The following is a 16,019-nucleotide window of genomic DNA, read 5'->3' on the forward strand; positions in this document are numbered from 1 at the left end:
GTCATGATTTTAACAATTTAATATCTACACTACCCAAAGATGCTTTCACATAAGTTTCAGCTTTCCTGGCCCAGTGGTTCTTGAGAAGAAGATTTTTAAAGATTTGTTCTATATATTTGTATGTAAAACTTGGATTCCCTATTGTGGCCCCGCCCTACCCCCGGGGGTCATGATTTTAACAATTTAATATCTACCCTACCCAAAGATGCTTCCACATAAGTTTCAGCTTTCCTGGCCTAGTGGTTCTTGAGAAGAAGATTTTTTAATGACCCAACCCTATTTTTGTATTTTCTTGATTATCTCCCCTTGGAAGGGGTCTTGGCCCTTGATTTTAACAATTTAAATTTCCCTTAACCCAAGGATGCTTTGTACCAAGTTTGGTTAAAATTGGCCCAGTGGTTCTTGAGAAGAAGTTGAAAATGTGAAAAGTTTACAGACGGACGGACGGACAGCTAGACAGACAGACAGACGGACGGACGGACGGACGGAGGACGGACGGACGACGGACAACGGGTGATCAGAAAAGCTCACTTGAGCTTTCAGCTCAGGTGAGCTAACAAGAGGCCCATGGGCCACATCGCTCACCTGAGTAACTTGGGTGATGCAGATCTTTTTAAAAGATTTGTTCTATATATATTTCTATGTAAAACTTTGATTCCCCACTGTGGCCCCGCCCCCGAGGGTCATGATTTTAACAAATTAATATCTACACTACTCAAGGATGCTTCCACATAAGTTTCAGCTTTGCTGGCCTAGTGGTTCTTGAAAAGAAGATTTTTAAAGATTTGTTCAATAAATTTCTATGTAAAACTTGGATTCCCTATTGTGGCCCCGCCCTACCCCCGGGGGTCATGATTTTAACAATTTAATATCTACACTACCCAAGGATGCTTCCACATAAATTTCAGCTTTCCTGGCCAAGTGGTTCTTGAGAAGAAGATTTTTAAAGATTTGTTCTATATATTTCTATGTAAAACTTGGATTCCCTATTGTGGCCCCGCCCTAACCTCGGGGGTCATGATTTTAACAATTTAATATCTACACTACCCAAGGATGCTTCCATGTAAGTTTCAGCTTTCCTGGCCCAGTGGTTCTTGAGAAGAAGATTTTAAAGATTTGTTCTATATATTTGTATGTAAAACTTGGATTCCCTATTGTGGCCCCGCCACCCCCCGGGGGGCATGATTTAAAAAATTTAATATCTACACTACCCAAAAATGCTTCCATATAAGTTTCAGCTTTCCTGGCCCAATGGTTCTTGAGAAGAAGATTTTTAAAGATTTGTTCTATATATTTCTATGTAAAACTTGGATTCCCTATTGTGGCCCCGCCCTACCCCCGGGGGTCATGATTTTAACAATTTAATATCTACCCTACCCAAAGATGCTTCCACATAAGTTTCAGCTTTCCTGGCCCAAGATTTTTAAAGATTTGTTCTATATATTTCTATGTAAAACTTGGATTCCCTATTGTGGCCCCGCCCTACCCCTGGGGGTCATAATTTTAACAATTTAATATCTACATCCAAACATGCTTCCACATAAGTTTCAGCTTTTCTGGCCCAGTGGTTCTTGAGAAGAAGATTTTAAAAGATTTGTTCTATATATTTCTATGTAAAACTTGGATTCCCTATTGTGGCCCCGCCCTACCCCCAGGGGTCATGATTTTAAAAATTTAATATCTACACTACCCAAGGATGCTTCCATGTAAGTTTCAGCTTTCCTGGCCCAGTGGTTCTTGAGAAGAAGATTTTTAAAGATTTGTTCTATATATTTGTATGTAAAACTTGGATTCCCTATTGTGGCCCCGCCCTACCCCCAGGGGTCATGATTTTAATAATATAATATCTACACTACCCAAGGAAAGCTTCCATGTAAGTTTCAGCTTTCCTGGCCCAGTGGTTCTTGAGAAGAAGATTTTTAAAGATTTGTTCTATATATTTGTATGTAAAACTTGGATTCCCTATTGTGGCCCCGCCCTCCCCAGGGGTCATGATTTTAATAATTTAATATCTACACTACCCAAGGATGCTTCCTTTTAAGTTTCAGCTTTCCTGGCCCAGTGGTTCTTGAGAAGAAGATTTTTAAAGATTTGTTCTATATATTTGTATGTAAAACTTGGTTTTCCTATTTTGGCCCTACCCTAACCCAGGGGGCCATGATTTTAACAATTTAATATCTACACTACCCAAGAATGCTTTCACATAAGTTTCAGCTTTCCTGGCCCAGTGGTTCTTGAGAAGAAGATTTTTAAAGATTTGTTCTATATATTTCTATGTAAAACTTGGATTCCCCATTGTGGCCCCGCCCTATCCCCGGGGGTCGTGATGAACAATTTAGAATCTACTCTACCCAAAGATGCTTCCACATAAGTTTCAGCTTTTCTGGCCCAGTGGTTCTTGAGAAGAAGATTTTTTAATGACCCCACCCTATTTTTGTATTTTCTTGATTATCTCCCCTTGGAAGGGGTCTTGGCCCTTGATTTTAACAATTTAAAAATTTCCCCCTTTAAACCCCAAAGGATGCTTTGTACCAAGTTTGGTTGAAATTGGCCCAGTGGTTCTGGAGAAGAAGTCGAAAATGTGAAAATTTTACAGACGGATGGACGGACAGCTAGACAAACGGACAGACAGACGGACGGACGGACAGACGGACGACGGACAACGGGTGATCAGAAAAAGTCACTTGAGCTATCAGCTGAGGTGAGCTAAAAAGAGGCCCATGGGCCACATCGCTCACCTGAGTAACTTGGGTGATGCAGATCTTTTTAAAAGATTTGTTCTATATATATTTCTATGTAAAACTTTGATTCCCCACTGTGGCCCCGCCCCCGAGGGTCATGATTTTAACAAATTAATATCTACACTACTCAAGGATGCTTCCACATAAGTTTCAGCTTTGCTGGCCTAGTGGTTCTTGAAAAGAAGATTTTTAAAGATTTGTTCTATATATTTCAATGTAAAACTTGGATTCCCTATTCAGTATTGAGGCCCCGCCCTACCCCCGGGGGTCATGATTTTAACAATTTAATGTCTACACTACCCAAGGATGCTTCCACATAAGTTTCAGCTTTCCTGGCCCAGTGTTTCTTGAGAAGAAGATTTTTAAAGATTTGTTCTATATATTTCTATGTAAAACTTGGATTCCCTATTGTGGCCCCCCCTAACCTCGGGGGTCATGATTTTAACAATTTAATATCTACACTACCCAAGGATGCTTCCATATGTGTTTCATCTTTTGAGGCCCAGTGGTTCTTGAGAAGAAGTTTTTTAAAAATTTTTTTATATATTTGTATGTAAAATTGGATTCCCTATTGTGGCCCCCCCTACCCCCGGGGGTATATTTTAAAAATTTAATATCTACACTACCCAAAATGCTTTCACATAAGTTTCAGCTTTCCTGGCCCAATGGTTCTTGAGAAGAAGATTTTTAAAGATTTTTCCTATATATTTCTATGTAAAACTTAGGTCGGCCATTTTGGCCCCGCCCTCCCCCCGGGGGTCATGATTTTAACAATTTAATATCTACCCTACCCAAAGAGGCTTCCACATAAGTTTCAGCTTTCCTGGCCCAAGATTTTTAAAGATTTGTTCTATATATTTCTATGTAAAACTTGGATTCCCTATTGTGGCCCCGCCCTACCCCTGGGGGTCAAAATTTTTAACAATTTAATATCTACACTACCCAAGGATGCTCACACATAAGTTTCAGCTTTACTGGCCCAGTGGTTCTTGAAAAGAAGATTTTAAAAGATTTGTTCTATATATTTCTATGTAAAACTTGGATTCCCTATTGTGGCCCCGCCCTACCCCCGGGGGTCATGATTTTAACAATTTAATATCTGCCCTACCCAAAGATGCTTCCACATAAGTTTCAGCTTTCCTGGCCCAGTGGTTCTTGAGAAGAAGATTTTTAAAGATTTTTTCTATATATTTCTATGTAAAACTTGGATTTTATTGTCCCCCCCTCCCCGGGGGGTCAAATTTTAACATTTTAATATCTACACTACTCCAGGATGCTTTCACAAAAGTTTCAGGTTTCCTGGCCCAGTGGTTCTTGAGAAGAAGATTTTTAAAGATTTGTTCTATATATTTCTATGTAAAGATTGGATTTCCTATTGTGGCCCCGCCCTACCCCAGGGGGTCATGAGTTTAACAATTTAATATCTACACTACCCCAGGATGCTTCCAAAAGTTTCGCTTTCCTGGCCCAGCGGTTCTTAGAAAAAATTTTTAAAGATTTGTTCTATATATTTCTATGTAAAACTTGGATTCCCTATTGTGGCCCCGCCCTACCCCCGGGGGTCATGATTTTAACAATTTAATATCTACACTACCCAAGGATGCTTCCATGTAAGTTTCAGCTTTCCTGGCCTAGTGGTTCTTGAGAAGAAGATTTTTTAATGCCCCAAACCCTATTTTTGTATTTTCTTTTTACTCCCCTTAAGGGGGTTTGGCCCTTGATTTTAAAAATTTTAAAATTTCCCCCTTCACCCAAGTATGCTTTGTACCAATTTTGGGTTTAAAAATTGGCCCAGTGGTTCTTGAGAAGAAGTTGAAAATTGAAAAGTTTACAGACGGACGGACGGACAGACAGACAGCTAGACGGACGGACAAAAAAAGGACACCGGGTGATCAGAAAAGCTCACTTGAGCTTTCAGCTCAGGTGAGCTAAAAATGACACATCAAAAGTTTATACTCACCCCAGTTAATCCTTTGGCCTGTGAGACATCAGGTTCAGCGTGTTGAAGTACACCCCCACACGATCCACCGACACATTGGACAGCTTCATCCACCCATCCCCCTTCACAACCAGCTGATTGATGCTCAACTCATAGTTTTCTATAGCAGACAGATCAGGCAATATATTAAATCTGTACAAGTTATCAGCAAGCTAAAAATACATCCTCTTAAAAGAAAGTGAAAATACTACATATCAGAACAATTTTCACCTCATGGCGATTCTTCTGTTTGTTGCGGAAGAAGAAAGGCATTTTTTCTCCTGACTCCACTTTTTTCCACTCTGAAGCCTTTATGTAGTGGTCATCCTTATTATCCTTTCTTCTGCCTGGCCCAAAATATTCAAAATATATCAAACATCACCACAATTAAATAATGAAGACATGAAACAGCAATTTGGGAAACTTGTTTATCAATAAATTTATGTAACATTACCATTTATTATGAAACAACTCAAGCATATACCATTTTAAACTGGTTTGGATTTTTAAAGACCTTGATATTAATTGACCAGTTCTCTATAAAAAGTGAATTCAATTTAATATTATTTATATGTACATGCATTATTATTACATTATTGTCAATATGTAATTCAGGCTATCACTCAGGATGTTCTATATTTCCATTGGTGAACTTTTAGATTTAGAGGCCCGTTTGGTTGTCTGATTTGTCATGGCATGGATTCGTGGATAATACAAAACATGCTTATCTAATTAAATTTTAATGATAAATGTATTTGTCATTAAAATTAACAATAGAAGAACTAAAAGGCGTATGAAAGAGAGCGAGACCCCCAAATTTATCATCCATTTATAAAAAAAAATATGACATTTCTGAGGCATGTGTATTGGATTTAGATGTAACTCATGATAAAGAGAAACTTAAACTGATATCATTGTCATTTCTACTCTTGATGGATACAAGTCAACAAAATAAAATATTTCATTTGCATTTTGTTAAATTTGTCATTGTTACCTGTAAGTCATATATGGTATAAAAAGAGTTTCTCAATTGTAGTTTTCAAAAAAAAAACCCCAGTCACTCCCTTAAATTACAGCCTGAGTGCATTCTTAAATAATTTAATTAAGGCTGTAATGCACTTTTTGACTGACTGTTTTTTTTTTGAATTTTGCACAATTTAATGTAATTTTAATTTTAGGGAAATTTTTTTTTATACACTAGCTTACAAAAATTTAAAAAAAAATTAATGAATTTGATATATCTTACCGTTATGCGGTATAACCGGGGTTTGAACAGTTTAATACACTTTTTCACGTAAATTCATTCAAAAAGAAATTTATATATATATTATACTGACTTGCATTTAATTAAAACAAAATAAAAACAAATATTATGAACATTGTATGCTTTAATAATCAACAAATGGCAAAATAACAAACAAGAATTCTAAGTCATATAGATCCATGTCTACATTTAAAAGAAAGAGTTTCAATAAAATTATATTCAATTATCATACATATGCAAATCTTATCATGGTTTATAATCAAATCTGAATTGAAGCACAACATTTCATTACGGTTAACTAGCTGCAGATCTGTAGCTGTCTGAAAAAATATATTGATAGACCGGAGAGCTACATTGAAAAAACTGTATATTGACTTCCGACATCTACAGATCTGCAGCTAACAGTTAACCCGCGGGAATGTTTCATTTATGGAAATAAATGCATTAATTATCTAATAATTTTTTAAAACTAAGTCTTGCAATCATATCTTTTTAATATCAAGTTACAATATTACAATAAATGATTGTATAATCAAAGTACATTCCTAGAAATGTGTATGGGGAAAAATCTTCATTATGCCGATTTTTTAAAGTTTCTATCACCAAGTTACGAAGTAATTCACATGTGATAAAGTAAATCCCATATAATTTTTTTCATAATGGCTCTATCAATCACATACAACACGTTTGTATCTGATTTTCCACAATGTATCTATATTTATCCACTATGTATCTTCAGCCTCTGTAGATGTCAGTGTGTGTTGTTGTTCTTCATACAGGTTAGGGCGTAGTTGATCTGTTGACTCACCTGACAAGAAATAGAATACAGTTAAGCATACTGGTAGTGCTCCAGCCTTCATTGTGTTAACCTGCGTTTCCAATATATAAACTTTTTGATAAAATGTATTTTATGTCCCAGTCAAAGTTCCACAGTTTACAAAACTCTGTGGTTAACACAGTTTTTTATTACCAGTAAATATGGCCAAATACAGACAAGCAAATCTGCAGTGTTTTCATTTATATCCAGGTATATGTACATTTTAATACATGTAATCATGTTCCGAATAAAGCCAATAATTAAATGATCTGTTTGTCGCACTAACCCTTTCCGTCATGGTCTGTCACCTAACCCTTTAGTCAGGTCTGTTTGCCCCAAGCCTTTAGTCATGGTCTGTCACACTAACCCTTTCAGTCACGGTCTGTTTGTCACACTTACCCTTTCAGTCACGGTCTGTATGTCACACTTACCCTTTAGTCAGGGTCTGTTTGTCACACTTACCCTTTCAGTCACGGTCTGTTTGTCACACTTACCCTTTTAGTCATGGTTTATGCACACTTACCCTTTCAGCAATGGTCTGTTTGTCACACTTATCTTTTCAGTCACGGTCTGTTTGTCACACTTACCCTTTCAGCCACGGTCTTTTGTCACATCTTATCTGGGGGATCTGTTGATCAGAAGCTGATGTTTGTGACCTCACAAGCTCCAGGTAATATCTACCCTCTGTAAATCAACGAAGAAAGATACAATCATAAATATACTTTTCAAGACATAACAGTAATGTAATTCTGTTAAAACCATTTGACGTGAAAAGCCCTTCACTTCTATTTCCACCACCAGCACTGGAAAAGCCCTTTTTGGGGGACCTTCAGAATGATGTTCCCAAATGGCCTCACCCCCCAGTAAGAAGTACACCTGTCTAGAGGTGATCAGGGACATCAGTCTGTCTTCTCTCCTCAGCTGTTCTACAGCTATGAAGCTACAACCACCACACAAACAATTTAAAGATTTTATTACTTTCTAAATTTACTAAGAACCATATTTTACAACTACTTTGTTTTGTTTCTTAATTTTCTTTCTGCTACAAACCAAAAAAAAAGTTCTAAAATATGATTTCCATATGTACACAAAGGAAACGAAAAGAACATTTTTTTTTAAAAGTATATATAAAATATGTATTATTATTACGATCAAACTTTACAAGGAAAAAAACTGTTTTTACTATAATTTTTATGGTATCTAATAATTACAATTCCTCCAGGTTCTTCTTGTTGAGATCATGCAGTAGTTTCTGTGACTTGGAGTCATTTTGAGAATAAGGAGGACAGCATCCCCGCCCCATGACAGCACCGTGGGAGTCGGAGGGGGGGGGGACTATCGAGAGCTGCTACTGCTGGTGTCCCTGATAGCATTAGCAGCTCCCGAGGCAAGGTCGAGTACTCCCACTACAGGCTTAGTCACCGTACCAATCACTCCCTTCCCTATCCCTGTCACAAGGCCCTGATAACACATAAAGCAATTTACAGCTGAAAAAATCAAATATAATTTTTTAAAAAAATTCTTTTCCCTTTTCTACTAGTCTTCAATTTCTTAAAATTTCAGAACCCTTTGAATTTCCTTCAATGATTTAGGTGGATACCATCTTCCTTGAAGCCGTCATAGGGCTGAGTAAATATCTGGTCACAGCACCAAACAGTCCATTACCAAAACCTTTCACCCCGGCCAGTTTGCCCCCCCCTGGACTGGGCACCCCCAACTGCTCCCGTCTGTCCTGGTAATTCTTGTCCATGTTCAGTGTCCCAAGTCCATCAGATAGTGATCCTACAACCTATAAACATCAAACAGCATAAAACACTTTAAAGAAATCATTTTCAAAATCTATTTAAATTGCTGATTCAAAAGAATATTAACCACTAGGAAGTCACATGACAAATGCACGGTCTATATGTAAAAATATTATGACACTTTTTTAAATTTGAGTTTCAACACTTTGAATAATGTACATTTAATGAAAAATATTGTACAATTTGAACATAAACAGTAGCATGTACTGCTTATCAAGTTGCAAACTAAGCTAATTACCTTGGCAGCCGAGTTGGACACTCCATGTGTGACGTTCGTAGGAACCCCCCACATTGCCATCATTGATCAGACCTGAAATTCACTCTGTGACATCATTAAACAGACCCAGGGGATTCCCAAGGAAGTCCACAGAACCCAGGATCTTGGCTGCCTGGCTCTTCAGCTCCTGTCAAACAAGGCAATCCATACAAGAACATTTATAAACATCTACATCTACATACTGTAAACCAATTTTTATATGCGTCATTTTTTTTTCGCGACTGACCGCTAGAGAACTAATCCGCGACGATTTATTTCCGCGAACAAGTTGTCACATTTTTTTTTTCCCCAAGTATTTTTTGTATCAAATTAAAATTTTATCCACCCCTAAATAGGTTTTCTAAGAGTACTGCTTACGCATTATTCAAGCCAAAGGGTAATTATTACAATTGGTTTGGACAGAGCAGGGCTGTGTCATAATTAACCGTAATTACTGTATTAAACCAACTTTCTCATCTCGTCTGTGACAATAAATGAACAATAACACAAGCTGATATAATTATTGACAGTTTTAATCATTTTTAGACAAAAAGTTTTAGATTTACCATTCGTTTTTATTTTTTTACTGAATGTTTGTAATTAAATTCTAACTGCTCCTAGTGCAATTAAGTTCTTCCGTGTTTACATATTTAAGTGTCGGGATCAATATCGGCATTCAAAAAAGGGCAAGTGACTCTAATCATAACATGGAAATTATAATGAACAACTGGTTGGAAATAAATATCCGCGAGAGAGGTTGCTCGTGGAACTCACGGATATTTAGCACCAATATATACTTGGTTTACAGTAATACGGTGTTCCATCAAACTTGATGAAATACTATACAAGTGTAAAACACTGGATTTTGTTTGAAAACTTCAATTACTGCGAGTTAGAAAAAATTAAATATTTTAAGGGCTGACAAAAATGTAAAAACCTCAGTGTAGTGGACTCCTATCTCTTTCTGAAGGAAGACAATGGTTTCAAACAGGTGACTTTTGATGAAAGGATCTGTAAAAGGATTGAATATATTACAAACCTTGAGAAGTAAACTTATGAACATCAGGCTCATACATTTAAGAAAGAGTGTAATTTTAAAATTGAAACAGAAAAACCTTGGATAGTAATATTTAAGTTTTTATTCTATTTCAGACATTACCAAGATCCACTTTGGCGTCTTCGAATCTGACAGTGGTAGAGACATGTCTCTCTTCAGAGCCTTCAAGTCAGCTGACAGTTTGGAGGCAGTGAGCATGTAATTGACACGGCTGTGTGGGTTTTCAGGAGTCCAAAGTAATATCTCTTGGTCTTTACTGAAGTAACTGAATCTCTGTAAAAAGTTGATGTACATGTACATTACGTATCAGTTTGTTTAATGTATCTCTATAAAAAGAATGCTTTTATCGGTTATCAAACTAACCCACACACTATTACAGGTAAACTTCCTTATCTCCACATTGGCGGGACAATCGGGAAATGTCGAGATATCCGAGGTGTTGAGAGATCAAGTTAGTCTCAAAGTCCCTAATTTAAGTACTGCATAGTAAAACATGTACATGTAAATACGTTCATGTCTTCAAAAGACTTTAGCTTGCTTGTTTCAGCTATCCCTCCATATTTATTAAAAAAATCAATTTTTCACAAATGTAATTTAATAAAATGCTTCCCCTTTTTTTGGAAATCTTCTAATTTTACTAAAAAATAAAAGTTTTCATCCAGCATTCCGCGTGCAACTTGCTTTGTCAGAGCAGGATACGTAATGCATTTAAAAATAGAATCAAAATGGTATAAAAACTTTCCCTGATACGGGAAAAAAAAAATTCAAATCAAAATTTTAATAAAAGGATTTGCGTATAAAAAAAGCTAATGATTACATCCCTGAAACGTTCTACTTTCCCATTTTTCCGTTCGTTCAGCGTTCATTCAGCGTTCGTTCACTGTTCGTTCAGCGTTCACCGTGCGCTCGCGTTCACCGTTCACAAAACGTTCGCTCTTGTTCCGTTTCTTTCGTTTACCTTCTTCACCGTTCACTTATCGTTCAGTCTTCATTGTCATTCGGAACTCCGAAGTGAAAGGACTTATCTCTTTGATGGTAAGGATTTACATGTTTTTTAATTAATTTAAAATAACTTAGATATCGCGTTTGAAAAATAATTATTTCATAGCTGCAAAACTTATCTCTGATATTTATATTTTCATTATTATAACTCAGCTGTTACTTATTTCATGAATTTTCCCTGGAAAATAATTAATACATTAAGAACCTACATGTATGTAGAACGATGCTAAAATATTAACTTCAAAAAAAGGGCAATGTACAAATGCTTCACGCACGGCATCAATTTGATGTAATTTTAAGAGGATAAATTATCAATGGATGTATAGTAATTAATCCAAGTCTTTTACAGGACAAGAATACATTAAAAAAATATTTCTACAGTAACACGTATTTAAACTACATGTAGGTTTGCGAATTATGAACAGTACTGCAAATATTCAGTTCATTAAATATCTTTAGAGCTAATTAAATTGATGGTGTGGTTTTAAATTTTAGAAAAGACCAACTGTTTAAAATAGTCTATTATTACAGAAGGAAAATTCCCTCCTTCACCGTACCTAAACATGTGTTTAAAAATATGTTTTTTGCCATTCAGTATAATTAAGCCCCCCCCCCGGTGCCTTTTCTCCTGAAATAAAATTCTAATTGAGTTTTTTCAGTATATTTTAATTAATATTTAATTTTTATTGTAACACAAGATATTCAGTCTTAAAACCAGCATCAAACAGTCATTAAACAATAGTATTTAAGTATAAACTTGTGCCGACAGTAGTATTTTAAATTGGCAGTGAATGTGTTTCACATTCAATTTAAAACTTAATCCTTCCAAGTATATATTTGAATTATTTTTTTTTCTGCAGGAATACAAAAATCAGATCCAGAAATGATAGGGAAAAATATAAAAATTTCTTGGAATACTAAGTGACTCTTTTCCTTCGGCATGAAATGCGATTTCCACACCTCCACTGTGTCGAATTATTTTGATTGACAGCACAAGCACGCTACTACAAATGTAGCATGGACTTCCTGTGAACTGTGTGAACTTGATGATGGGAAAAAAGCCAATGATTACTGTCAAATGGATTTGTTAATCTAAAAAAAGATTACCTTTATTGATTGGAATATTTAGGAAAAATAATAACAATTTTTATTTGATACAACAGATATCTGCATGAGAATCGAGGGGGTTATCTCTCTCTCTTTCGTACATTTCTCCGTTCAGTAAAAACTATGACAACACATTACGTATTTAGTTTTGAAAATTTATCTACACATGTAGCATAAATAATTTAAATGCCTCTTTCCAACATCTTGACCGAGTATAATCACGGCCGGGAAATGTCTACAGATACATGAAGAAGTTAGCTAAAATAATCGTCATAAAAGAATAAAAAGGCACATAAATGTAGAATATTTTGCATTAGAATTTAAATAAAACGAGAATTTTTATGCAGTGCGATAACAGTCAATGTCAACAGATAATTGTGAATTTTAAAAAAAATCCGTTATTATACTCAGAATCGCTTTGGCACGGAAATACATACATGTTCGGTTGTTTCAATCCCGTACAATGTAATTTATTCATTCTATAAGTAGTAGTTTTATCTTCAGAAGTCCACATTATTTTATTAATGAAAAGAATAAGCAAAATTATTTACTATATAAGTAGATTAATTAATTTTTTAACTACACCCAGTAACAAATACACGTTTGACGGCGATTAAAATCATGTTATTAAACATAGGTATGTGCAGAAAAAAATGTTTTTATTAATTAATTAATTAATTAATTAATCTATCTATTTATTGTTTATCTCAGTAGTAGTTTTATCTTCTAAAGTCCACATTATTTTATTAGTTAAAAAAATAAGCATAATCATTTACTATATAAGATTAATTTATTTTTTAACTACACGAGGTAACAAATACACGTTTGACGGCGATTAAAATCATGTTATTAAAATATCGATTTAAACATATGTATGTGCAGATTTTTTTTATTATTATTTATTTATTTATTTATATCTCTTCTGTTTATTTATTGTTTATTTATATTTATTTATGACATTTGAATTATAGAATAAAAGAATAATTTCAATGCAAGGAAAAGACCGAAGGCATTCCGAATAAATCGTTCATCCTGCGTTCACCGTTCACTTTGCGCTCGCGTTCGCGCTCCGTTCGCGTTCTGCGTTCACTCACCGTTCACCGTTCACCAAGTTGCGTTCACCGTTCACACATCGTTCACTCACCGTTCGCTCTGCGTTCGTTCAGCGTTCGTTCACCGTTCAGGTGGGAAAGTAGAACGTTTCAGGGACTGTAACACCTGCATATGGATATCATGGCTTGTCGTGCGCATGCCATAGATTGAATTGTTTCCGGTTGAATGCATTTTTTCTACAATTTCTAAGTTAAATTGAATTTAATGTGCATATTATTCATCATAATTTAGTTACTTTTTTTAAGGTCAGACGAGACATTCCTCAAAATCTGTTTTGTATATCTTCGTAATGTATGAAAAATATTCAAAATTTTAATAATATTCTGATTTCTAAACCAGTTTCTAAACGCTTTTTAAAAATCCATACACTTAAACATTTGAAATAGGAAAATTATTTTTCTTCCCCAAAGGATTATATAAGAAATATCTACCTCTGGTATCTTGCAGAAATGCCTGGTAAGGTACCTCAATTTTTTGTGAATAAACATGTTTAAGTAGCAATACTTCAATGTCAAACTCTTAGAAAAAATTTATCTATTATTGAGGAACGTCTCGTCTGTCCTTAAAAAGTAAAATGTTGAAGTTATGTTATATTTCAACATTAAAAAAAATGGTTGTAGATTAATGCAGAATCAAGCAGCTATCAATGATATTACCCGAGCTAAACAGATCAACCAGCTAAATATTAAACAATTAACGTCTAAGAGACACTGAGGGTGTCTGATTCCTCTACAAACACATTTCTACAGAAGCCGTATGTATTCAAAACATGGGTGTGAAAGGTGTGAATTTCTGACGACGTCGAGATACAAGGAGTCGTCCGTGTGTGACGAGCGACCAGCTGACAAACAATTAGGCTAAGTAGAGCAGAAAATTGCCCTGATGTCAACATATACCAAATAAATTTTGTTCTTGGGACTGTGAATATACGTCAAGATAAGCGGGGTAGTCGACATTACTCAGAAACTATAGGAAGGATTTGTCTGAAAATTTGTACACATATTATTCACCATATGAAGTTCTGCACCTTAGACTATATGCAACCGAACTGATAAGACGTGTTTTTGATTGCTCCTGATTACCTTTACTTAATTGCTATGAGTGATAATGTTGTGGGTTCTATGGCTAAATACCTGACGACATCTCAAAATAATTATGGATCAAAGTATTAACTCGAGCTTATTTACATCTTTTTCTGGACTTTCTCAATCATTTAGTGAAACTGGAAGTATCACACCTAATGGAGTGAGTATACCAAGTTTTTTGAATGTGACTTTTAACAAATACAGCATAACTATATCATTTCAACAAGACAAATATGCCACTATTTTGAGCTATTTGGAAGAAGAACTTAAGGCAATTAAAGAAGTAGGGAAGAATGGTCAGATTTTCAAGTCTGAGTGCAATACTGTGACAGCCACACTCTATTCTGGCACCAGCGTCCTGCACATCCAAGGATCATCGGCAAACTCGTGGCTGGATAAATTCCTTCATGACATAAAAAACAAAGACTCTAACAGCACTAGAAGTATGTTGCAATTGGAACAATCTATTCCACAAATGTCATCAACACCTGTAAAAAATGATTCTCTTCTGACAGCCAATACTGATATTGTTCAAAATTTTACACAGTATGCGGCTTCAACACCAAAAACTGAAAATAAAATATGTAAAAACAATGAACTCGGAGAATGCAGCAACTGCAATAGTGCAGCTACGATAAAACAGCTTACTGAGACTGTTAAATTCCTTACCCTTGAGGTAGAAAAACTGAAAGAAAAACTCAGCACTAAAGCACCAAAATCGTTAGTGTCTGCCAGTACGCAAACCTACAAACTGGCAGTTAAACACAAGGAGACATCTACAAAAAGGTCTACAATGTTGTCTGGTGGCGTTTCTAGACATGTGCAGTGCAACACTGTTAATTCCGTGACTGATTCGAGCACAAACACAGAGTTTTGCGTCCCAGAATTAGAAGAGGAAACCCCAAGGGCCCTAAAAGCAACAAATGATGAAGAACTACAATTACGAAGTGGATCATCTCTCATAATTGGAAGTTCAATCCTGCAAAGAGTGAGAACCCGTGGATTGAATAAATCTGTAAAAGTTTCCACAAACAGAGGAGCCAAAGTCTCGCATATCAAAGCAAAATTGGCCAAAATGGATGTATCGCCCTTCCATAATATTGTCATTCAGGCGGGTGGGAACGATGTATCAAGCAACCGTGACCCGGAATCAACTGAAAACGACTTCGTGGAAATAATCTGCGATCTACGGAAACGGCATCCAGGAATACAAGTGTATCTCTCCGAAGTTTTACCGCGAAGAGATGTAAATGTGAGAGTAGTGAATGAAATTATTAGATATGTGTGCAAAGAGTACGGAGCTACTCTTATCCCGATGAGCAAATCGTTCCAAAGAAATCAGGCAAATGAGCTCTACTGGAAAGACGGCATTCACTTGTCAGGTAAAGGCATAGCTGAATTATTAAAGAGCATCAATAAGTCCGTTCCTATTCTTAAACAAAAGGAATACAGTATCCGTGTCGATTCATTTGCTATGAGGAATTATATGTGTTTCTATTGTGGAGAAGAGGGCCATTCTACTCGGAACTGTCGACATGGGAAAAAAGTTTCGTGTTGGCAATGTGGGAAAATGGGGCACAAGCAAAAGTTTTGTTCCCTCTAGGAAATCGGCTATTAAAGAAATGCCGTAAAACAAAATCGCGAAGATGCCGAACTTATTGTCTCAAATAACTTTTTGTCCCCTGTGAATAACAATATTTACTCAGTTTTAAATAATTTATGTGATGAATGTAACAATTTTGATTGCACATGTGAACACTACCTGTATACACCTAAAATTCTCAAAAAATGTTC

The 16,019-nt window shown here is 35.8% G+C and overlaps 2 long non-coding RNA genes across 2 annotated transcripts; both read right to left on the reverse strand.

The window, feature by feature from the left end:
- Nucleotides 1–7,052: 7,052 nt before the first annotated feature.
- LOC134261802 (uncharacterized) lies at nucleotides 7,053–7,295 on the reverse strand. Its single transcript, XR_009990889.1, has 3 exons — nucleotides 7,232–7,295; nucleotides 7,162–7,200; nucleotides 7,053–7,108 (listed from the first exon to the last, which is right to left on the reverse strand). It is a non-coding gene; the product is annotated as an uncharacterized LOC134261802 (long non-coding RNA).
- Nucleotides 7,296–8,892: 1,597 nt separating this feature from the next.
- Nucleotides 8,893–10,051, reverse strand: LOC134261803 (uncharacterized). Its single transcript, XR_009990890.1, has 3 exons — nucleotides 10,021–10,051; nucleotides 9,799–9,872; nucleotides 8,893–9,009 (listed from the first exon to the last, which is right to left on the reverse strand). It is a non-coding gene; the product is annotated as an uncharacterized LOC134261803 (long non-coding RNA).
- Nucleotides 10,052–16,019: the final 5,968 nt, after the last annotated feature.

Source organism: Saccostrea cucullata, unplaced genomic scaffold, assembly GCF_032062105.1.
Source record: "Saccostrea cucullata isolate Sc308-1 unplaced genomic scaffold, CSIRO_AGI_Scuc_v1 ctg12107, whole genome shotgun sequence".
Taxonomy (NCBI): Eukaryota; Metazoa; Mollusca; class Bivalvia; order Ostreida; family Ostreidae; genus Saccostrea; species Saccostrea cuccullata.